The sequence below is a fragment of the Condylostylus longicornis genome, unplaced genomic scaffold (genome assembly GCF_029603195.1).
Source record: "Condylostylus longicornis isolate FDR11 unplaced genomic scaffold, ASM2960319v2 ptg000005l, whole genome shotgun sequence".
NCBI classification, from domain to species: domain Eukaryota; kingdom Metazoa; phylum Arthropoda; class Insecta; order Diptera; family Dolichopodidae; genus Condylostylus; species Condylostylus longicornis.
In genome coordinates this window covers 6779274-6806654 of record NW_026577974.1, presented here as the reverse complement: position 1 = coordinate 6806654, position 27381 = coordinate 6779274, and the positions used below count along the sequence as shown (strand labels likewise).

At 24.2% G+C, this 27381-nt stretch overlaps 1 protein-coding gene across 2 annotated transcripts in view; it reads right to left on the bottom strand.

The window, feature by feature from the left end:
* LOC129616322 (uncharacterized) overlaps positions 1 to 27381 on the bottom strand; it is a 66314-nt gene that overhangs the window by 32678 nt on the left and 6255 nt on the right. The window lies entirely within an intron of this gene.

The following is a 27381-nucleotide window of genomic DNA, read 5'->3' as shown; positions in this document are numbered from 1 at the left end:
AATACAGGGTGTTCGAGTAGAATAAACTTGATTTAACGATTCGGTTACGGTTTTCGTTTCACAGTAATTGTTACTATTGACGTCTTTTTGCTAAATATTCAAATATTCAGTATCAAAATAAAGGGTCAAAGAATAAGTAGACAACATATCGTAAATTATGTGCAAATCAAGGTTTGGGTCGAATATTTCGCAAGTTAAAAGATTGTACATTGCTAGAAAGGGAATTTTATGTTTTTTAATCGCCTGGATCCATTCCATTATCATGTTTCAGAAATACTATTGAGTCCTGGACACCTGCTACACTTTATCTATGCTTATCGGAATACCATCAAGTCTCGGATATTCTGTATAATATAAACATAATTCTAAAAGCAATATTATATAAAACAAAAAAAATTTCTGTTCAAGGAAGAAATTTAGGTCGCCGCTCATTCTGTCATTGTGCTACTTTTTATTTTTTTTTTTGTCTTTTCTTCTGTTATTCATATTCAGGTTGATGGTATAGAAAGTCAATTAATGTTTACACACATTGTATATTATGAAAAGACAATAGAATATTTTACCGACGTATGTTCAACAATATTTCTTAAATATGTACGTACACAAGTATATAATATGCATTTATGTATGCGTGTGTGTCAATATTAGTTCATTATCGTATTGTACTCTTTTGTTCTTATACCACATATAGGTATTTCAATAAACGACCTTTAAAAATAACTGAAATGAGTAGTGAAAAAATAAGGTGAAATATTAAAAAAAAATAACAAAAGAAAAAAAAAAGGTGAAATTCTATAAATAAAATTTGAAAAAAAAAATAAAGAATTCAAGGATTTTATAAGGAAATATAACACATATGTGAATTGTATGAGAAAAACTAATGAACGAACAAAAAAAAAGAGAGAAAAAAAATATCAAACCAAGAACATATCAAAATCAGATGGTTAAAAGAGGAGCAAGTTTTCTCTTAAGCTCAAAAAAATCTGTATTTCAAATAGAGAACGAACAATGACCGACTCATGATATGTTTGACTATCTTAAAATGAAATGATATTTTAATGACGGCCGTCGGACCGTATCATTCAAAATTACCTGAAATAAATAACGTTCAAAAAATTGCTTTTGAATTCTTGGGGTTTTATATTAAATGTTATATAACGGATCAATAAAAATATCAAGCCATCTATCGGCAGAAATGAGCGTAGCTATGGTTTCAACTACTTCTTTATAAAGGCTGTAATAATTGTTATACGTTGAAACTGTTATACGTAGAAACTGTTATACATTGAAACTGTTATACGCTCCTAAATAAAACGCAATTTATGTAAAAGACATTCTAAGCATACTAAATCCTTAGTTTAAAAAATGTAACAAAAGTGTATTAAAATTCAATTCAGCTTATGAATTATAACTGCTGAATTGTATATCATTAAAATTTGAATGCAATTTTTAAGAATACGGTGTAATTCGTAATACTCTTTAAAAAAATTAAATTGTACAAAATATAAATATAGTATTCAATATTTAAAATATGCTAAGAATAATTTAATTTTACAATACAATATGTATAAATGTTATATGTATAAACATAATTTAAATTCATATAACACTTAACATTTTCTTAACTAACATAGAAAATATTCTTAAATGATAAAAAATTTTAAATTTAAGATTATTTTCTTTAAAATTTTACTATTTAAATTCATTTCATGATTAACAATCATAAATAAAATATAAAAAAAATAAAATATCTTAAGAAATTAAGAAAGCAGAAATAAAAATAAACAAAGCATTACGAAGAAAATATGAAAATGAAAAAATAAAACTTCTGTCATATAAAATTTCCATAAGAACCCTAACTAACCATTTTTATTAGCAATAATTTCCATTTAAATGTAAAAAAATATATGAAATCTTAAAACAATTTAAGCAAAAAAAAGGAAAATGTAATAATTTTCTATTTTTTTTTTAATGAAAATTATTTGAGATTATGGTAGAAAAGGTTTTCCAGTAGAATGTACATATGCATAAGGATCGAGAGAATTCATAACGAATTAAAAAACGTAAGAGAATGAATGAGAAAAATTTTCATGTGAAATGTAGGGGGCAGAGCATATATACGTTAGCTAAAGAAATTACTCTATCTCAGAAGCTTTTTTAAAATTTTATATTATATTGAAGAGCGTAGTTTTCTGGAGAGAGGTGGGTCTGATGAACGAAACAAACAAGTGAGAATGTAGTTTCACTTGAAAATGGTTTGAATTTGCAATCAAGTAGAAAATAACGTTTCGAAAATAAGCGGAAACATTACAGAAATGCTCTGATTTCGAAATTGTAGCAATACTATATTAAAAAAGCAATTCAGCTTATAAGCTGTAATTGCTGAATTGTGTAATAAGACAAATTTTACTCTAATTTCAAAGTTTTGTGCTCCTGTGTTTTGATTTTGCTATTTTAATTGAATTGGGTTGATTTATAATTGAAATATCATAATTTCTTAATACTTTACTAGAGAACTCTTTACTAAATTCTCATATTGTAAATGTAAAAGGGTATAATAAATGTATAATATATGTATGGAATTTTTCAATGTCTAGGACGATTATTATTATCTTAATTTACATTTTGATAAATTTTCTTTTTTTTTTCTTTTTCTTCTAAAACTCTATTTTATTGTGTATACGTGAATTATCTTAAATCAAGAAATAATGCTTATGTATGTAACTACATACATGTTTATATTTTCATTATATATTAAGCACATATTATGTATGTATAAGAGTAAAAACCAAATATAACTGGGTACGTTAAAAGGATAACCTTAAAATAAAATGTAAAAATTTTCTTCTTATTTTTTATTATTACTATTTTTTTTTATTAAAATTTTTCTATTAAACTTCCTGCTGATTTCATTTTCCATGTACGAAAAAAAAAACATGTTGGTATCCGGACTATGTGCACATTACGAGTATAGGAGAAAAATTTCCTACTTTGTAAATACCAAAAAAGAAAAAAAAAGTTTTTAGTTTTCAATTATTTCGTCTATTTTTTTTCCAATTTCTAAGAATGAAAAAACCTGATTTTGAAATTGTGTTTTATTTAAATAAAAAATAAAATAGTTAATAAATAAAAACTAATGTTAAAATACAAAAAAATAAAGTAGAAGGTAAGAGATTTAGAATTATTGGAAAAAGGAAAAAGAGTGAGAGAGAAGGAATAAAAAATAACAAACCTTTGACGCCACTTTTTTGTGCCGGCCACTAACTAGGTTGTAATATGCTCATTCAAAGTAGTACATAGATTTAATTAAGTGTCCAATGGAGATGACAACTACATATTTTTAATTAAAATATTAGAATTATTAGATCGTAATTCAATAATTATAAGCAGACTGAGATCCTGTGTCTATGAATGTACTTAGATTTCAAAATTTACAGTTCTCTTATTAAAAATAGTTTGAAAAATTTAAAATTTCCTTAAAAATATCTAATTGCTGAATTAGATTTTAATCATTATTTTTATACAGTATACAAATACAGCACTTTTCCTGCAATTCAGCAATTGATATTTATAAGCTGAATTGCATTGGAATACAATATTACTCCAATTCCGTTCTTAGGCGAACTCAAAATTAATTAAATGTCCAGAAAATTCAAAATCAATACACTAGTGTTTTCCAAATTTTTCATAAATCATAATTTAAATAGTTAAATTGTTAAAAACAAAGGGCTTGATATTCAAACAAGCCTTATATATTAAATCTTTTGTACCACATATCAGGAAAATAATTCTTTGTATCCGTAAAGTAGATTATAATAAATTATCAATAATGTTTCGTGGCACACTAAGAATACATTACTGCTAGCAAAAAAGAGCGTGTGTTTAAATACTGTTCTACATATATTGAGTGATATTGATGAATAATAATATACGTATATATAGAGGATTAGATCACCATTTCGTTGTATTAAATAAAAGAGAACAATATAAAAATGAAATGGATTTTTCGATTTATAATTTAATCAAAGCCGAAACCCAAAATAATATTAATACATTATGTACCAAAACATTATTTATCCAAACATTAAAGGAGGAGAAGGAAGAGGAGGAGGAGGAGAAGGAAGAGGAGGAGGAGGAGAAGGAAGAGGAGGAGGAGGAGAAGGAGTGGAAATACGATATAATGGGGTTATATTTTATTATCATAAAAATTCAACCATTTGAATATTTAAGTTAGAATGAAAAACAAAAAATTGGATTATATAATTCAAGTTGTTTTATTGTGAATACAAAAGAAAAAATGTGTAGGTAAATTGGTACAACGAGAACAGGACAGGAGGAACTCTTTTATATATATATATAAATGTTAAATTTTTTGGGTCAACAAATTTTTCATTGGAATTTACGTATTTTTTTTCCTATACTAGTTTATTCATATACATACATTTAAATATTTACAAACTATGTTTGAATATTTCAGAAAAGAAATGTTTTTTTTTTTTTGGATAGAAAATATAGGATGAAAATCTAGGTCGAATTAATTATTTGTTCTCTCTTTTTTTTATATTTATGTATAGGTTTTTTGGGTTTCATCTTATTCTTTTAAAATATTGTATTGGGATTTAAATTAATATTTTTCTCTGTGTATATTATATAAGAATTCTAATTTATAGTTAAAACTTTAAGAAATAAATTGATCACATAATGCTAGGTTTTAATTGACTTTTAAGTATTTTTACGTGTTTTGTTAAATAATAAAATTTTATTGAATATTTAATTAAATTATAAATAGAAAATAAATTAATTTATTTCTGGATAGTACGATATAGGTAGTTTTCAAGAACATGCGTACATAAGATTAAATTTATTAGTTTAGTTGTAATTTATAACAAGTTGGCAGCATTGGAATTTTCAAAAATTTTCTTTGACTTCCATAATACAATAATACCGTATTAATACACAATTCAGCAATTCACACATATAAGCTGAATTGTGTGTATAATGTATTACAGCATTTACATTAATGTTAAAAATCTAAATGTTTAACAAAATATTTATTAAAATTGCTTTCGGCAGTTAAGTTTTCGATCTGCGCTTGGGCGTTGACATAATGTGATTTGGCATTTAAAATTTTACATTCTTTAGGGATATAAATTCCAATTTTTTAACAGACATTATATGTACACTAATTTTATTTCATTATTAAATTCAAAATTAAATTAAATAATATTTCTGGCACAATAATTACGAAAGACTTTAAATACAAAATCTGTTTTGAACAGGAATTACTGAATGATTACTTAAAATTCATGGCTCACTACATAATAAACACTATACGAGTACTTATGAAAATTAAAAATGTTCAACAATATTTGTTACTTTGTTCTTATATGAATTTTGAAACTACATAGGATCTTTGCTATGCTATACAATTTTCAGAAATTTTTGGAATTTTGCCATTTAATTTTGGAAAAACTGTGAGAAAAAATACATATTGTAAGAGATTTTTGAAAGTTATTTTTTTTCTGCATTTTTTGGCATTCTCCATAATATCATGTACAAGAGAAGACAACTAGATGAAACAGTTATATGTATATCATATATGGCAATGCTATACAATATTATATTAATGATATTTGCTAAATAAGATGTACATAGGTCTTTGACATTTAAATTATATTAAATACTGTTTGATAATGTTAAAGAAATTAATTTGTTTTTTAAGTTAAAATTTAAAAATATAATTTTAAATAATAATAATTAATCCTGCTGACCAGGGTTTTAACCCGAAACAATTTGTTTGAAAGACGGCGGCACCATAATCACTGCAATGTTTGTCAGATATTCGAGAAAATTTAATATATTCTTTGTGAAACAGTCAGTTTTGAGCGTTTCCATACGAAATTTACAAAAATTAAGAATTCTATAAAAAATCTACCCTCTTCGTTTTAGTATAATTTAATTAAAAATTATTTCTAATTAGAAAACAACTTAATTAGATCTTAATATTTGCTCATTTTTGTTATATTATCAAATTTATTTCTTATAATGAAGTTAATTATATAAAATACATTAAAAGAAATTAAAATTTCTTATTTAAAATTAAGAAAAAATTTTCTTTGAATAAAATTTAAAAAAAAAAAAAATAATTGCGTACATGGTAAAAATTTAATAAATAATTGTTTACAGTATGGTAAAATAATAATTTTATTAATTTAATGTTATATGATGGCGTATGTTACCACACATCACAACGATACTGTTATTATCAAAGAGAGAAAATCCAATTTTCTTTATAATTTTTAATACATGTTGAGAAATACTTTTAAAACGATAATGTTGTAAGTCAAAGAAATGTGTCTTAAACACCTCAAAAGATTTCTGCTATGATGGGAAAGAACAGAAAATGGTACTGTGCTCATGTGTCCGAATCTGATAAATTTCAGGCAACGAATTAAGCGAATATGCAGATACTTATGGACCTTGACTGGTTTCTCAGGAATTCAGGTTGGTTTTAATGGAGGGGAAAAAGAGAAATCCGACGCTACCCCTACAACCCTAAATGACGTAACTGTACTCTTGGGAATGTCACGTCAACTTAACGTAAACTAACCTAACCCCAAGTATATATATCAAAAAATCGATTTCAATTGAAATTTATAATTTTCTGTAAAGCGCAGGAGAAGTTCACGCCTGATTTCCTATAATAAAAATTGTATACTTTTAACTTTATTTTTTATAATATTATACAAAAGAATATTGTGAGATCATAAAAATTTTTTGCTTTTAAATTTCTCATTAAGTCAAATTTTGCACATAAAACATTTTCTCTTAAATGTGTGGCTGATGAGTAAATGTGATGTGTTCACACAATGTGAATGATTTTATGTTATATTGACTATATCAAAAAAATATATAATTGACAGACATACATATATGTATACATTTATTTAGAACAATAAAAAGGATATGACAGTAATATTATTATAATTTTTATGGAAGAGAAAATAATATACATAAACAAGAAGACATTTAGCCGCAGAATACAAAAAAAAAAAAAAAAAACAAACACCATATAAAATAATCATTAAGAGTTCCTCGTACTCAATACTTAACAAGCTGTTTCCATATATCCTTAATACGAGAAGATAAAAATGTCGAATACATTAGCAAAACCATTAAATGCGTAAGAAAAGAAAAAAAAACAAGAGTAAGACATGAAGTGTAAACTTTTAAAATAATTTTTTTTGTTGGTTTTAAGCTTTTCTAGCATAATATAATTTTTTTTCCGTCTTTTATAGCAGTTTTTTTGTTTTTTATTTTACTTTATAAAATTTTGTTCTACACATCTAGTAATAAAATCAAGAATGCTCTTGACATTTAGTGTGTTCTTTATTTTAATTCAAAATTTAGAATTTAAAATTGTACAGCAGATATGTACAGTCTAGTGGGACAATTTATTATGCATAAATTTTAAATTATAGACTTTAATTGTTAACGAATTAAATTTGACATAACTAAGAGTACTGTCACATGCTTTCTAAGAATGCAATTAATTATAAAAACTTCACTCTTTATAATTCGAGTTTAGTATATATTTCAAACTCTTCAATCTCTTTAATTTCTCTCATACAAACGATATACTCGTAACAATATAACAACTAACGGTTACGGTGTACCAAAAATCTTCCTACTCTCTCTTATTGTCAATTAAAATAAAATTTACACTCAAAGTTTTATATTACTCCCTTAAATAACCCTAATTTTTACTTCTACTTGTACTTGATCTTTTACACACTCTCAATTGAACATAATCATTATCATGGATATAAATGAATGTAAAAAATTCACATACATAATATTACTTATTATAATTTTTATATAACAGTATAAATCAACATCGTATAACATTAACGATTTTTGAAAAAAAAAAAAAAAATATTATGCCTATAATTTTAATATAATAAAATTCACATGGTAACTATATGAATTTAAATTGAGTAATGAAATTAAATACTCATTGTTTTTATACACATCCATACATACATGTGTATTAAAGCAATATTGTTATGCAAGTGAGAGAGGAGAATGATGCGGAATATAATAATAGTCATATTCTTTTTGAGAAAAAGAGTAATAATTGTAAAATTATTAACATAATTATGAGGATAATTTTTTTGAGTATTCTTGTTTTTTTTTTTTGGGATTTTCTTTACTATTTACTGTTACTGTTACTGGCATGTAATCACCGGATTAAGTTATTATTTTACATACTTGATAATAAAATATTAAAGAACAAAGTAAAGAAAACATTTTATAAATAAATTTTTTTATAAAAGTGCTGTTATGTTTTTCTTTTATTGTTATGATAATTAATGTCATCAAACAAAAAGGAAGAATAAAATTAAATATCTTTAATTTTAATGCGTCAATATGTTTAATAGTAGTGACTAGTGATGCGCATTATTTGTACATAGTAGTGGTGTTACAATTATGAATATTAATAAATTCAAAATAAGCCTAATTTGACAGTACGAGAAATCACCTAAATTTTGAAAGAAATCATTGTGTCAGCAACTGGATTTTTATACTTTTATAGGACGGGTCAAATTTACATTTTCGTTCCTAAAAATTGAAAGAAATGTTTGACTTGTCTCTTTAATTAAAATATTTATGAAATAACAAAAATCATTGTCAAAATCAAAAAATTTAATTTGTAATTTATTTATTAGCAATTATAGTACAGATAAAACTAATCGAAAGTTATTTTAAAAAAAAATTAATTCTGTGATATGAGAATATTTTATTTCTATTATTTATTGCTATTGTTCTTTTGTGTTTTTTTTGATTTGAACAATGAAAAAATCCTTGAATTTTATCCTTTTTTTTTCATTTTATTTGAAATTTTTCATTTATATATATTTGACCTGATTTTTTAGAATTTAAATAAATTTTATGACCAATGCAATAATTGTTAAAATAATCTATTTAATTAAAATTCAAATAATAATGAAATGAACAATAATTTTTAATTAAAATTCAATAAAATATTTTTGTTTGTTTATATATGTTGAATTATTGTGCTTTTAAGTATGTTAATAAATTCTATTTAATAGAATTTGTTTAATGTCAAAAAAAAATATATACATATTTTGAATTTTCCAATTGGTATGAACATAGATTATTTTCTTAATTAATTTTTAGATTTAATTTCAATAATAAAATTTTATTATTAAAATATGCATATGCATTATTTATTTTATGATTTTTAGATATGTCAAATTTTATAATTAATTTAATATAATTTGAAATTTAAAATAGAAATCGAATGAAATCAACACAAATTATATTATCATAAATTATTATCGTAATTATTATAAAGGTAAAGCACCATCCCTAAAAAATTGAAAACATTACCATAATTTTATAAATTGTTCACACTACAGGAGAATAACATTTTTTCCTTATAGAAAATCAAATTCACATTACATTAACAAATGATTAATAATTTTTCGGATTCGATAATAACATTTATTTCAATTTTCAACCATTAACAATTTTAATTTTTTTGAATTAAATTTCTGAAGAGAGGAAAATAAAATTTCCTTCAACATTTCTTTGGATTTGAGAAAAATATCCCAAAAAGAAAATGTTATTACCATGTAGAATAACATAATATTCTCCAAAGCATGATTCAGTGTAAAAAAAAGAAATAAATTAAACAACGATAACGGTGAACAATTCTCGTTTTTAATACAGAACAACAGCGGAACAACAAAATTATTAGCTATTCAATATTATGCAACAGACCCACCCTCTTGTTTTACTTTCACCTTGACAGAGGTTTTGTCAAATATGAATTTCATTTTATTTGACAGAATTTTCTCATCATAACACTAATTATTGCTCGTCAATTGTCACTGTCATAATAAAAAATATTAGAAAATAAATTTACACCCCTCTCATCTCTTTTCTAATTTCACAATTACACTCCACAGTCTATATCTTTAATACTCTCTTTAAAATTCTCTTCATTTTAATATAATAATAGAATGATTCTTTTAACTCTCTTAATTTTGAGATAAAAATTTTTAGTTCATACTCAAACTTATGCTCAATATAAGCACGTCTTTATGTTGAGCAAAAATATATTTTTATTTACTCTGCCACCTTACTCTAAGATATTACCATCTTTTCATATTAATCAACATTTTTCATATTTATTTTTTTTTTTTTATATATTGCGCATACAAAAGGATCCTTTCGTTATAAAATACAAAAAAATGAAAAGAAATAAAAATTAAGTTGGAAAATGGGAGCTATTTACATTGGAATAAATTTTTTTTTGCTTTCAACCTTGAAAATATTAAAATAAATTGCTTAAAATTAACTTATTATTATGGTGGTGCAGTATTATAAATGCGCATTTAATTTTAGCTGCTCCCTTCAAACTGTTTTATGTTGTTTCTTTCTCATTACAAAATATATCTGATTTAATATTTTATTATAAATATATGGATAAATTAAATGTTGTGCAATTGAGGAAAATAAAAAGAAATAAAAAAATTAAAAATCTTTATTATCCCTTAAAAGTATGCGCAATTTATAAAAATTTTATTTAAGAGTTAAGGGTATTAGGGAAAATAATATTAAAGCATAAATTTATGAATAGATAAATGCCCTTGAAATGTTAATTTCATATACTTAAAATTATATAATGTATGCACATACATGACTAATTAATTGACTATATGTATATACATATACATACTTATTTATTATGAATACATAAACTGTATAAACTAAGCTGTATTGTACTTAAATGGTTGATTATTTTCAAAATCGTAGTTAATTAAAAAGAAAATAAAATGGCAACTTTGCCAACAAAATATAATATATATGTATGTATAAAAAATGCAGGCGATCAAATCCATAATTTTGTAAAATATAATATTTCCTGTTATCAATTGAATTTTAGATATTCTAGTTCAATAAGTTTTTGGTCTAAGTATAATCAAAACCTTGAAACAATCCTTTATTATATTAAAATTTTGCATAAATTTAGGCAAGTAATAATTTAAAAAAAAATTTATATTACTTGAAAATTATGAGCGGCAAAACAAATTACATTTTTAGCGAATATGAATTTTCAGTATTATATTCGGCGAATTCGCTGAAATTTTAAGCGAATGAGCTTTCAAAAGTTTCAAATGAAAATTCTTGAATGTGACAAGTTTGGCGAATGATATTAAGAATCTATGGCGAATGAAATTAACAAAAATTAAGGTATGATAACATTTTTTAATGACTTGAGCTAGCAACGTTTTAAAGCCGGCGAAGAAAACGATTCGCCGAGTATAATTTGAAATGTCACTCGATTTGCCAAAGTCATTCGATTCGCTAAGCCGTTCGCTTCACCGATCAGTGCACAAAAATATTTTTTTCCTATAATATAATTGAAATATTTACCGTTATTTAATATAAATTTTATAAAATTGGAGTGTAATCCGATTTGAAGTACATTTGGCAAAAAAACATTACCATTAATCGGAAAATTAGTAGAAAACTAATTTGAAATAACAATTGAACAAAATGTTTCTAGGCGAAAAAATTGATTTCGTTAAGCAATATTAATACCAGTGTTTTATGGCCATCATGTTTTCTAGCTCATTCGGATCTATTAATTTAATTCTATAGTCTAGACTCTAGGCTCTACAGTTAAAGGTTTTAGTTCAAAATTAGAATTTTAGGCAGATTTTTAACTAACTATCATTAAAGATTTTACTGCGTCATTTAAGATATTGAAAAACGACCTCACCTTTGATTTCAGGAGCTTCTAAAATTATGCTAATAATTACTTTAATTCATATAACTAGATCCTTAAATTACTTTAATTTTTAATATCCCCTTTCAATTCTACTAAACATAATTTTCATTCTAATTTAATAAAAATATAATTATGTTCCAAAAAAATAAAATACAATTATTGTTGAGAGCAACACCTACTTTGAATATCCCATTGAAAATTTACTTTACTGATTTTCTTTCTTTTTATCTTCACTGACTAAACTTCTATTCTATTTTTAGGATAAACAAACACACACAGTTGCTTTTTATTGTTCCAAAATACCTTCATTATTTTTAGTCACACAGAAAAAAATATTCCAATGATATTTTTTCTTTAATTCTCTAAAAATAGAAAATTTAAATTGCATTCTTCTTTTAGATTTGGAAAAAAAAAATAATACAAAAAAATTCTTAAAATTTGGAAAAGGCTAAAAGAAAAGTTCAAACGTTCTTAAGTGTTGAATAAAAAATTTTTCCTTGTACTCAATTAAAAGTCAATGATTTTATAAAAAGTAAGAAAAAATTTACTCTTAATGATTTTTTAATATTTTCAACATTTTATTGTACGAGTATCAAAAATTTTTAATTAAAATAATTTTTTGAATTTTTTAGTTGAAAACTGAAAAAAGTAGAATTTAGACAATCTTATAATTAATGAACAATGAAAAATTCAAGAAGAAAAGTGTTAAAAAATATTTGAGAGGAGTTTATAAAGAAAAGTCATTGTACAGAAGACACACAGTCATTGTCAAAAAATTGTGATCCCCGGTTCGAAAACGACACCACAGTAAAAAAGTTCAAAATTTCATGATTCCTTCAATAAATATTAAAAAGCAAGTTTCTTCAAACTTGTGACTTAGAAATTTCAGACCCCAAATTTTTTCTCAGATTTTCAAATTCTATGATTTCTCGATTCAAAGTTTTCGACTCCGACTCAAACTTCTCAACCACAACTCAAACACCACGATTTTTCGACTACATCAATTATAAAACTTTTCTCCACTGAAATCTCATGATTTCTATATTCAAAAACGTCAACTTCGATTTCAATTCCTTGGATTGTATTATTATTAAACATAATAATACAATAATCTCGGGCTTTTCAATAACAGATGGCGCTGATCTCCTTAACAAATGGCATTATCACTAAGATTAGTTCAATAATTTGATTCTCTAACTTTTACTCTTCTTTTTATATTTGGTAATTGTTATCGACTCCTTTACTATCAGTACGTCTGTCGAATTGACATTTTGCTCTATAATATAGCACAATTATCTTTATTGCTCTATAAAAATCACACTTAGATGGACGTGATTACCTACATACTATTGGAATTATATTTTATACACACTTCTTTCATATATATGTACATACATACTATGTATATGTCCTATAATTGTCATTTAATAATGAGAAAACAACTCTCCAATACAAAGTACTTGTAACAAATTTTTAGAAAATCTTGAAAAAAAAAAAACATTTTTTTTTGCTGTTCCCGATGTTTCTAACATACTACCTGATATTGCTATGGTACATACATTCACACATATTAATTTTTTCATTTTCTTATTACACGTCCTCTACAATTTCATTCTTAATCATTGTAGTACATTGAATTGGAAAAAGTATAGATAATAAGAATATATTTATCACATTTTTATCCTTGTTCTCACGAATCTCTATGATATTGTACGAGATTTGTAAGTATTGTAAGCACAAGGATTAAGATGAAAATTTGAATTATAAGTATAGTGTAGGTTTTTAAGTCATTTGTGTAGATATAGAGGTAAGTAGGTGAAATGCTTTCAATATTTGTTCTTTAAAGAAAAATAAAAAATGATTTGTACCTTTTATTAAAATATTTGAGAAATAAAGAAATACAAAAATAAAGAAGAGTATAAAGGTGTTGTGTATGTTTGCAAATGACATCGCTTTTACATTAAGTAGAGATTTACAATGTTGGTTTTTTTGTGTTTTGTTCTATACTGGTATTTTATTTTTAATACAAAATTTTACCTATTTTACTTCGAATAAAATACAATTTGTAAAAGACAATTTAAGAATTCTATTTTGAATTCTAAATTTAAATAATTTGCTATTTTTATAATATTTTATTGTAATTTAGAATATTTCTAAATCTGGATTCTTTCTAAAATGTCGCATGTTCAATTATTTTCAAACTTAATTCTTCAGTAAATTAAATTCAAAATTACTTCCTTCTATTTATAATTTCAAGGAGTAAACAAAGTTCTGTAAAAAGTAGTTCAGTAGAAATTAATAAATTTTGTATTTAGAATCGGGAGTATTGGACGTATTATGCAAAAATTTGAATAAAAATTTTAAAATTATTTAAAATGAGCGAAAATAATTATTTTCGCTCAGTTTTTAATTAAAATGTGCTGAGAATACGCAAGTTGAAAATTGTAAGTTACTTTAAATTTAAATTACATAATTATTTAAAATTCTAAAATTGTTTTACAAAAATACCATATATTAGAAATTTGAATAAAAATTGCATAACTTCAGGCGTAATTGTTTTTATTATTAGCTATATTTTGTAATTTTATAATAGAAAACATTGAAACGATTTTAAAATTAAAACTTTAAACAACCCTATATCATTGTCAGGCAAAAATTTGTCAAGTATTTAAACAGGGTTGTGTTAAATTAACATTTAAATTCCATCAATAATGTAAAAAAAAAAAAAGAAAACTTGAAAAACGGTGCCAACGTATTAATGGCCTCCACAAAAAGCTTTTTTATAGTAGAAATGTAAGAAAACTAAAACTTTTATCATATAAAACTCTTATTTTTTTTTCCCTTATTCACTCCTAGAAGGAGCATAGGGCTAGTGCATGATATCATGCACTATTTTCATAGCGTCATACAGTTAACTAGGTAGGTGACTAGCCTGCCGTAGTTTTATTTATATTATTACTCTTATTAGACCATTCATATCCTATGATACACTAATTTGATTCAACATTATTGCAGGTCTGGTTCAGCTTAAAAGGTTTGAACAAAAGTTAATAAGAGCTTGCTCATTTTACAATAATTTTACAAGTAGATCCTTAGATGCAACTGAAAATGGTTTAATATTACCCATATATTATGACAATGAAGAGTATACTAAAGTCTTTTGAGTGAAAATTCTTTGCAATCGCGAACAATGGAAGAAAAATTTCCGATATTGTTTTATATTTTCAATAATTTAATTAAATAAATTAGAAAATATTAAAATATCCTTTTCTTTTGTCCTTCAATTCAATGAAATAATTGCAATGCATGCCAAAAAATATTATTTTTTCTGACCAATAATCCAAAAAAAAGTAACAATAAAATTTCTTCATTTTTATAATATTCCAAAAAATACAATTTCATAAATCTTCATATTTATTGGTCAAATATCTCGTCCATATACGCCTAATATGTATATGAAAAATTTTCCTTTTCTAAAACAAAATTATATTTTTCTCATTCTTTCTTTTAATAAAAATTATTTTATTAAAATAAAAAGGGATCCTTTTCATGTTATTTTCAATATTGAAAACAAAAAAATTCTTATGAAATTAGAAAAAATTACAAATAAATAATGGTCATTTATATATAGACTCATATAAACCGCTCTTATAGTTATGGGGGATTATAGTTGAAAGTTTTGTGGTTAAAAACTGATGCGTGTGCTCTTTTGTGTGTTTAACACTTTACCTTTTAACTGAAATTTGTGTTTTGCAGTAAGGAAGAGAGAGGGGAAGGAGGGGGTGAGGATGAGGATTAGGCTGAAATACACAATAATGAAAAGTAATGAATTTTATTTTACAAGAAAAACGGAGAAAAAAATTCAATTTCAGCTTTTTGTTAATAAAGTAATAAAAATGTTTATAGAAAAAAATTCAAAAGTATATTACAAGTATATTATTGTAATAGAAGTAGAAGAAAATTTAAAGGGTTTCGCTTTTTTGTTATATATATATATATACTAAATTTTCTTTTATTAAATTAAATATTTCGTTTATGTATATTAGGCTCTAAAATTCTCTTTGTATTACATTTTAAGCATAATATACCCTTTTTATATTCTTATTGTCTCCAGTATAATAAATTTTATGTCTGGAAATACAATTATGTATATATATAATTAAATATTCTTATACAATTTTTCTCAGTTTATGCGTATACGTACATAAATTTCATAATTTACTGTGTGTTTCAAGTTGTTACTCTTAATATAGAGTCGAATTCTCTTACAACAAAAAAAAATTATTTAGAATTTTATTGCATACATAATTTTTTAGAGCGATTATTTTTATATATGTAAAATACAATTTATATAATATTATTAAAACATATTGTATACTGTCGGAACATACAAGAGAATATGCTAATTAATTATATTATCGAAACTAACTGTATACCCTTTCGAGCCATACTTCTTCTTTACAATTCTTTTTATATGAATTTTGCAGAATAACTAAAAATATTGAGAAATAATTAATATTATAGAAATTATACTCATAAATTTGTAAAAATTCAAGTTCTTTATTAAGATAATATACGTAAAAGGGGAGAAAAAAAAAGCTAAGACATGGATAATTTGATGGAGGAACGGAACAAAGAGAGCATAATTAATTATTAAAACCTCAAATTTTTCGACACAATAAGCTGAGAAATAAGAGCCTAAAAATTATAAAAGTGCCAAATAAATTATTTTAATTTCTTTAAATAAAAACTCACCACAGCTATAACAATTTCAGAATTTTGAACGTCTTATATTTGAAAAACTAAATTTATTAATCGATTTTAATAATTAAATCTTAAATAATTTTTACTCTCAGAGAGGATCGCTTCTTCTGTCATAACAATTCCTGTTATTGTAATAATTTTCCCTCTCAGAGAATATCACTTCTGTCATAACAATTCCTGTTATTGTAGTAATTCACAAATTTATTTAGGGTGAGAAAGGTGATATTAATTAAATACTCATACAGATAATATTTATTATTTTACAGACTTATTTAACTCAATTATGACTTAAGACGACTTGAGACATTCTGGTTTCGTAGATGGGCACAATATTCTTATTTCAAATCGATAACACTGTTTAAAAGTTCAAATCGATAGCACTGAAAAATGTTGTTGAAAAAATATCACTTAATTTATTGTCAAGACATTTGTCAGAAGAATAAAATTACCAGCTCTCTATATATGAAAACTGAAGAGAATAAAACCGGAAATGAAATTCCATTGAAAACACAAAAAAATTACCACTTATACGAGGAAATATTTTTTTTTTTACTTTTTTTTTTTTTTATTTTTTATTATTCTCTGAATGATTTAAGAAAGAAAAAAAAAACGTTTTGCAATAAACAATGCAAATTATATTCAAGTATATTGCAAATTATTGTATTTTATTCTGCAGAAAACAAAAAACCTTAACAAAAAAAAAAGGTCAAAATATTTAAAGAAAAAACACAAAAAAAAAAAACCAAATTGTTGCTAAAATATCCTTTTTTCATACAATATCAAAAATTACAGCAATAACAACAACAGCAATAGCGACAACAACAACAGTACAATAATAATAACTTTGAAAAGCGTTCATAATAATAAACAACAACAATAAGGAAGGAAAGAATTTACGAATTTTTTGTTTTGCTACTTTTGTTCTTTTGTTATTATTATTGTACTTAAATATAAGTCTGACATATAGGGTAGACCTTTTTTTTTCTTCTGTATTTGTTAACCAGAAGTTCTTTTTTTTCCTTTTGTTTTTTTTTTGTTTTTTTTTGATTTAATCATTATGAATATTGATAAGAAAGTATATTTTTTCATTAAATATAAACATATATGTGTGAATACCGTTATTACGATATCAAAAAAAAAACAAAATAAATGAAAAAGAAAAGAACGGGAAAAAATTTTAAAAATTGACTATTAGCACGCCAGCAACAACAAAAAAAATAATACCATTAAAACGCACGTATATTATAAATGCTTATAAAAATACACACAATTATACAACACAATATATAAGTACACCACATATTACACTCATATTCAACATACATGCATGCACATAATGTTCCCATGAATAAAAACCATACATGTAAAATAATTATTTTCATAAAAACATAAAAAAAAAAAAAACAAACAAGAAAAAACTCTAATAATATTGCATGCGAGAAAAATCACTTTATTGCGAGAAAATATGAAAAACGAAAAGTGAAGAGACACGTAAATGGAAAGTGGTGAGTGCGGTGATTACTGACTAGTAAGTGAGTTGAGTAGTGAACAACAAAAAAAAGAATTAAATAAAAAAAATGAAGAAAAAGAAAAAAAAATGAAAATATGGGAGAGAGAAAGATAAGAGTATACAATAGGGAAAAAAGGGAGGGGAAAAAAGTAAAAACAAAATGTTAAGGTGGTGAAATTGGAAATATAAAAAAAAGTGTTTTTTCTTGTGTTGTAAAAAAAAATATTAAAAGGACATGAAAAATTATTGTTGTTTTCCTTTTTTTCTTTTTGGATTTTTTTTTTGTTTTGGTTTCTATAATTACATATTTTTATATAAGTATGTTACAGTATATGTACTATATTCCTGTGTTTATGTGTACATAACGGGAATTTATTTTTATATTATTTTTATGCATGCATGCTCATAAATATACATGAGAATTTATATTAAATACATAATATATAAATAATATGTAGGTATGTATGCATATATTACCATATAACAATTTCTTTAATATCGTTATGTACAGATTTTTATATTCACATATACATTTATTATGAATTTGGTTGTATTACTTATTATTAGGGGTTAATTTGAAAATTGAGATTACAAAGCAAGGCTTTTTAAAAATATTTCAGAGTTTAAGTGCAATTTTTACTTGTACATAAAATAAGATATCGATTGAGAGACTGAAAGAGATTTTGTTTATTAACCATAAAACTTAATAATATTTCCTCTCCACATCTCTTCTCTTTTACAATTTTGCAAGCATTTGCATGATAATTTTACAGGTTAATTGAATATGTCATATTTCTAATAACTTAATTTTTCAATTTGATTTTCATACTGTTTTACAAAAAAAAAACTTATTCTTCAAAAGAGCACGAAGAGAGCACGAAAAAGTGCACGAAAAAAGTACAAGTTCGAAAAGAGCACGAAATTCAATTCAATATTTAAATTGAAATTTAATAGAAAATTACTTTTTATAGTTTGATGCGTGTGTCTGTATGATGCTTTATAATTTTCAGAAATTCTGCCAAATCCGGCTTCATCTTAGAAACATTAAAAATTATAATATGGAAATTTGAATTCCTTTGACTACAAATTTCAAAAAAATTTTACAAAATTAATTAAAATTTATTGAATCAAATCAAAATTTCCTAAATTGGCACGAAAGTCCTTTAGTGCGGCACACTTTGTATGTTAATATATATTTATTACACAATCATATATATTATATAATTATATATATATTAAATTAGTATGTACATGTGTATCCAGTTATATTTTGTGTTTATATTTTCGGCTTTTTATTAAATTAAAACATTATAGGTCTTTCTTTTATTTCTTTTTATTATTTTTATATTTTTGACTTTTTCCTCTTCTTTATTTTGTAAATTTTGTCATTTCTTAACTATTATTTAGGATAATAAATATATATGGCTATATATGAGAAGTTATTTTGATATTTATAAGTATATATGAAAGAAGAGCGTAAATTATTAAATGCAAAAATAAAGTAATAGAATAATGAGAAATAGAAAGACAAAGAGAGACAAAAAAGAAGAAGTTGAATGATTTCTCGATGGAATAATTATTATATAAATATACATGTAAGTAATATGTTAATGTGTATGTGGTCTATAGTACGTATCATAGACAAATACAACATAAATGACAAGAAGGGACCGGAAAGGGTCCTCTATATATCTCAATTAACTTATTATTTTCCTGCTTTCTTATTTTTATTTGTATAGTAAATTTGATGATTGAATAACAATGAAAGGACATTACCAATATTGCTTATGTAATGCATGTATTATCAGAAATCATAATGTAAAATTAGTTTTGAATGTTAACAAAATTACATTGTATAAAGTAAGACGGTAAGATTATTGTACCCGAATGAGTCTACAAGTCATTTGGGAATAAAAAAAAATTTTTCCCCCCATTAATTTAGTTTTTCTTTTATATTAAGTGTATTTTTTGAATAAATTACACAGAGGACTTATTTTATTTCCAAATAAAAGGCATAATTTTTGAGGGGGGAATAATCGAAAGAATCATAATTTATTTATAGTTTTTATACAATTATCTAATTGTTTATTGTTGCTATTTATTAAATTAGCAAATTAAATAGTTTTTAATAGTAACTTTGGGACATTTATATAGGGAAAAAAGTTGAAATAAAAGAGGAAGTTTCAGTCACAAACCTTATACAAATTCTGCTTTCTTCTAAACTTTATAAGACGTGACTGGCACAGAAACATACGTCAAACAAGCGAAACACACGTAATATTTTATACCAGTAAATTAAATTCGCAATAACACAAACCCGTTTTCTATCCATTTCCAACAATTCTACGGTCAACTTCCTGAAATTTTATAGAAAAAAACACCTTCGCACGACGGCACCGTTTCGTGTGTTGTCTGAGTGAAGATCGTATTTCACTCAGACAAGTTCACAGGCAAGTAAACCTAATCCCTACAACAAAAAAAGGCAGCCAACACGAAAGACAGCGACTGCACGAAATCAACCCCACCATATTCCCCGCGCCAGTCAATCGGCAATTTCATTAACACATTAAATTTTGAAGCTCCAAATATTAAAACTCATTTTTTTTTTATTCAACGTCAGTAATGGCATGAATCGCATATGACAAATATATAACAAAAATTTATAACTATCCTTTGATCATAATTAATGCACAACTTAATTAGCACACCTTATTATTTTTTTACATTACATATATAATATAATTATAAAAAAACGTTATAAGGAGTATAAAAGCTCTTTATTTTCGTGCAAATACGTCATGTGTCGGGAACGCATGTGTCATTACTGGAAATAATGTAGAAAAAACTGTTCTCTTTGCATATGCAGGCTTTTATCGCCGCATATGTTGGATTTTCTTTTTTTTTTGTTCAGTCAATAAAATTAATTTTATGATAAAAGTGAATTTAAAGAAAAATTTATTTCTTTGTATAATTTAAAAATTATAGAGAAAATGTGTAAAAGAAAAGAACAGAAAAATTACAAATTCTGTCCTAGTTTTCCAAAGCTTATGTGTCGGAAAAACTTGAAACGTGTGCGTGCATATATTAAATGTAATTAAAAATTTTTTTTTTAAAATGCTCTACTTTTAAATATGTAGAGATAAAGAGTATTTTTTTTTGAGTTCTTTAATTACTCCAAATACACTCTAATGTGCATTCTGTTATTTCATTCATAATTGTGAATTTAGTCGTGTATAACACAATTCCAGACAATTCTCTGAAAACTACTTTAAATATTGTTGTTAAATGTATAAATTTAACCCTTTCATACCTGAACTTTTATTTATTTTTTTCTACAAAAGACGTGCCTAAAATTACGTTATTTGAGAAAGAGAACCCCATATATGTACATTGAATAAAAAATATTTTGAAAAAATCTTAATATTTTGAATATTGTTTAAAATTCGTTCTAATCTATGGCAACGAAAGGATTAAAACTTATGGTTGAAAAATGTTTGTCCTGTTTTACAAATTTACGAGTATAAAAATAATTTTTTCATTTAAAATCTATTTATGCATATTTTTAGTCCCCAGTTTTCCAATTACTTTATTTATTCCGATTTCATTATTACTTAAAAAAACCAAAATCCCAAGAAATCCCATAACCCCCCTCTCTAATTTTTTGTAACCATTATACACTAAATTGAATCGCATTATTCAAATTAACCAAAAATATAAATTTTTCTTTTAAAAAGGGTCTTATTTCTACGATACATTGGTTTTTCTCCTTAAACCAAAATTCTTCGTGTCCCAGCTAGTGAACTGAAAACAAAAGTGGTTTTTTTATTTCTTAACTCAATATTTAAATAAGCGTTAATTCTAAAAATTTATCAGTATATACTCTTACCACATATACACGTATAGCAATGTGTGTATATTCGTATGAGGTAGAAATTCTATCGCAATCATCAAATTAAAATTGGGTCAAACTGACCAATTTTTTTTTTTTTTTTTGAAATTTCCACTTTAGTAAACATTTATTTCCACGAATTTGTTTTTTTTTTCTGCTTTTGAAAATAGTTTTAAAATAAATAGAAAAAAATAAATAAAAAAAAAAAGAAGCAGAAAATCGAATTAATTTATATAGGAAGCTCCTCTAATAAATTTTTAATTAAAAGTGTTAGTTTTTTTCCCTCTTTATTCTTACTATGTTATACTTGTAGTGCAATTAGAAATGAATAGTTTTTACTTTAAGCTTGTGAATATACAGGGTTTTCTCAATGAAATTTGATATTAAAAGAGTTAATTTAAAGAGAGCGTCTCCGAAATTGCTCACGATAGAATCAAGTTTATGTGTTTTTTTATACCTCCGGCGTTAAACACAAATGATTGGGAATATTATTATAAATATCACCACTGATGATCGAAGATCTCGCTGTAACATTTTTTTGGCGTGGAAATATCATATATTTCCAGTTTAAAGCGGTTAAGCGCCTAATAATATGCAAACAAACGATTTAAAACTATTTTATAGCTGACCATTTCTGGAATCGTTGAAGATATTTGGGCGCAGCTTATGACAATTAATTTATTTCCACTAATAACTGACATGGAAGCTCAAGCGATAAAATTGCAAACTATACGTTATAAAATTTCGCGTGATTTATTCCCCGCCTCGAAGGGGTTAAATTTAAGAAGTTTTATCATATAATTGCGTCAGTTTAAATAGTAAAGTTGTCTGATTTGTAATATTTAAATTCATTTGTGAATTTTGCCAGATCTTGAAAAATTTCTACCCCTACTATTACTTTGTACTTATTAAGCCTCACTCAAAAAATGTGAAAAAATTTTATAGAAACCGCCCCTGTCTATATAAATTGATTTTGTGGAAATGATGTTTTTTTTTCATTTTTAATTTTTTTTTATTATTCTTTTGTATTTTATGAATAGTTTTAGTTGCATTTATTTAATCAATAAATTTTTATATATATTTAGGATAAAAAAAAGACATAGACGATAAAAAATCAATAATAATATTAGTAATATACAGAACAAAACACACTTGTCATACAAATGTTATACACAGTGAACACACAAATATAACACATTTGTATAATGTATTATAAAAAATGTCATAATAGGAAATTTACAAATACAATTACATACAATATTTTATGTACATACCTAGGTAATTTAATAATGTTAGAATTTACATTTTTTTTTCTGATAGATAGAGAGATAATCCAATAAGCCTTACTATTCAAATTAGGGATTTTGTACACAATATACTAAATACATACACATATGTATATGTTGCACATTTTATGCTGATAATTATTGTGGTTATTCTTTAATTAAGTCATATAAAGTTATAAAATAAAAAATACAGAGAAAATTAAAAAGGTCTTATTGTAAAAATATTCTAAGTGAGATTTTTTAAAGTGTTTTGAATGTAAAAATTCTGAAATTCAAAATTATGTATAACTTTTTAAACTCTGACCAAAAAAAAATGCATATATTAATAGTTAGCCATAGATAAGAATGAAATTTTTCAGGTCAATTTTAGGATTATATTTACATACAGTATTTAAAATCTTTATATATAGGATAAGTTTTATTAAAAATTAGCACATAGTATACATGTATTATAGTATTAAAACACTAATTATTTATAAAGAAAACACGAATATTTCTTTGGCCTAATTAGACGTTTACAATTGCTTATGATTCTACAAAGTCAATAATTTATGAATATAAATTTATGCCAGTATGAGATAAGCTCCTGTATTTTTTATTAAAGTATGGAACGATTCATATTCAGTATCAATAACAAACAATATAATAGAAAACAATTGGTTATCTCAAGGTATAGCGCTCGCAGATCGTCGACATCTTTGATGCCTATCGTCTTTGACACGAATCAAGTCTTATTCGTTCATGTTCGTTCCGAATAATTTCATATAACAAACTAGTTTAATTAATTTTACGAAATTTCAACTAATTACTTCCAATAAAATTTATTTTTTAATTTGTATTGTAGAAATAACGCTATGTGGAAAGCGCTGTTGGGACCATTGGTACGGCACAATAAGATAATTTTTTCTACGAAACATAAATTGCTAAAAAATTTAATAAAATTTTAATTAAAATTTTTTTATTCTATTCGAATTATAATTAAACTTAATAAGAAATATAATAAAATTTTTAGAAAATTTAAAATTTAAAAAAATTGCCTTCATTTAGGCGAATATGAAAATTAATTTTCTTGATAAATTTTTAGTAAAATTTTTAATTTTCTGAGAAATTAAGAATATACTATTTATTTGATAAATAAATTGAGTATGCTCTCTTCAATTATAATTTAAAAGGTTTCTTATCGTTCGGTTTTGGATCGTTTGCTGAGCATTAATTATTTCTTTGGTTTATATTCCCCATAATTTAATCCCACAGGATTTGGGCTATTTATTAAATATAGAATGAAGAATCGATATTTTTACCTCATTTGGAATTAATAGTGGCAGTCTTTTGAACACTCCAGCAACCACTCGCAATTTTTCCCCTACATCATATGTGTGAATATTCCGTTTTAGCTGAGAATCAAACCACTCACACAAGTTATTTATATTCTGTTATCTAAAGAAGAACTCAATTATTTAAATGTACATTAATTTTTTCACATATTAAATTTCAATATACTCGTAAATTGTGACCGGTTTCAATTAAGTATCACTCAAACCATTCAAATTCTAATGCCTTTAATTCCAAAAAATATATTATTTCTCACTATGTTATTTAATTTCCAAAACTTTATTATTTCTCATCACAATAATATAATCAAAGAGTGGGAAGAGAGGGGAAGTGGATATAACGAAAAAACTTTCACACCACATATATTTACATAACAGTTCACTGTCATACTTTTCATATATTAATTACCAAGAAGATTAAAGAACACTAGATAATTGAGAACATATAATTACATATTGGTATACAAGAAGAGATTATACCATATACATATCTACTATGTACGTAATGTCCATGAAATCTCATTTAATTAGAGGTTGAACGACTTTAAAACAAAAAAAAAAAACACAAGAGAGAAAATTAAGAAAAAAAATTCTTTTTAAATACTTTTCAAAATTGCAAAAACTGAAAAGTGAAATAATTTTTATAAACGTTGTTTAAGGCTACATATTTGCCTACTTTTAAATACATACTTATATTTTTTTTTGCAATTACCAGACATAAAATTATCATAATTACAATCGACATACATACATACATCAACAAACACACAAGAGTTCTTTGCCAAAGAAATAGAAGAGAAAAAAAAATTTATACAAAGTTTAGCAAAATTCTTCCTTCCTCTAAGCCTATGAAGCTTAAATTTTTATTTTAATTTAGTTCATAGAATTTTTACTCTTATATTTTAATCTTGCTCATATACGCATACACACGTCTATGGGTTCGTGTGCCTGTGTGTATAATAATTTGTAATATTTTAAAAGGAAAAAGATTTTTTTTTGTTTTTCTTCTTTTAAGCTAAAAGGAAAATTATATAGAGAAAATTATTCAAAAAATTATGAAATGATTCAAAAGATTTTTTTTTTTTTTTGATTTTACAATTTGCGTTATTATGACGTTTTTTCTCTGAAAAAGAATTTCGAATATTTTAAGAGAAAAGCATATTTAATTTAAGTTAAATTAAAAATAAAGAAAAGTTTTACATTTTATAAAAAAAAAACTATTAATTTAGCTTAAGTCTTAGAGTAAATGATTTGTGACTTAATGAAATTTTTATAAGAACGAAATACGGTTTGTTTAATCGGACCAAAGATTCGAACACAAATCCGATCCACTAAATTGCAACAACACAAGAGAAATTACATATTAACTATAGCTGTAGCCGTCTAGGTGGCTTCTACTGAAATATAAAATTTATTTTACCAGAAACGCCACCAACAACAGTGAAAGTAAACTATCTTATCTTATTTTTTTAATATTCACTTTAAAATTATAAATTGGGGGCACTCGAAATTTTTTTTTAAATAATTTTTATATGAAATTAAAGAAAGTTTAATTGACTAAAATTTTTGTCTTCAACTCAATTTTCCTTTCATTCATGTTTTTTGTAACAATAGTAAGAGGGGCCTCGATCTTTAAATCAAGCCTTCCTTGAATTCAATAAAATGGAACAAAAAAACTAAAATGAAAATCATTATATTATTACGGAGAAATTGTACTCAAAATACTCGTATTAATGTTGATATGAAAATACCGATGACAAATGAAAAAAAACAATTTTTTTTTCGTTTAAACTTTTACGACACAAAAATTGAATTCAAAAAAGAAACAACGAAATTACTCTTCTCATTTTACTGTGATATGAAAGTAATTATGTATATCAAGCTAATATTGCTCTACATACTATACTATATATATTATGAAAGAGTAAAATTAAATTAAATTTTTTTTATTGCTATTGTGTTCTTTAACTCAATTAAATAAAATACTTAAAATATTGATTATAATAAGTGACAACTGATGAGAACGAATTAAATTTAAAACTAAAAACATAAACAATTTCTTATAATATTATTGTTTATATTATTCTCTCTTCGATTTAACACCACATGCAATGCAATAATAATTTATCTATTTAAGCTCATTATTCTTTTCCAATTTTTTTTTCAAATTTCTGAAAATGTTTTCATATATTAAAAGTATTGTTGCAAAACCATGAGAAAATTTCCCATTTTGAGGAAATTTTGAAACCTTAAAGAGAAAAATGCCAAAAATCATGGGAAATTCTATGGAAATTTTATTTGGAGTGTCCTCCAAATGCAGATTTGACACTTGAACACAAATAAAACATTCTATTATTTATTTTGAAGCTCTTAAATTGATATAGTATTACAAATATTGCAATTTGAAAGTACCTATTTAATTAATCATAATTAATTAAGTTATGCAATTGAATAAATGCATTATTTTTGTTTTATTAAATGATTAAATAAGCATTTTATTTAAGTATAATGCTAAATGTATGTGTATAAATAAAAAATTTCATAAAGGGAAATTATATGAAGAAAAAATATAGGGTTTGGAAAGTGAAGAAATGGGAATTTTAAACTAAGTCTAGTAAATTGAGCAAAAAAGAGTTGGCAACACTGATTAAATGTTTATAACATTTACGTTTCTTTCGGTTTCTTTTTTATTTGTTTTCATACTTAATCATTATTTAACTTAACTTAAGCGTTAAAAGGATTTTATATTATTTTGAATATATAATGAGAATTAACAA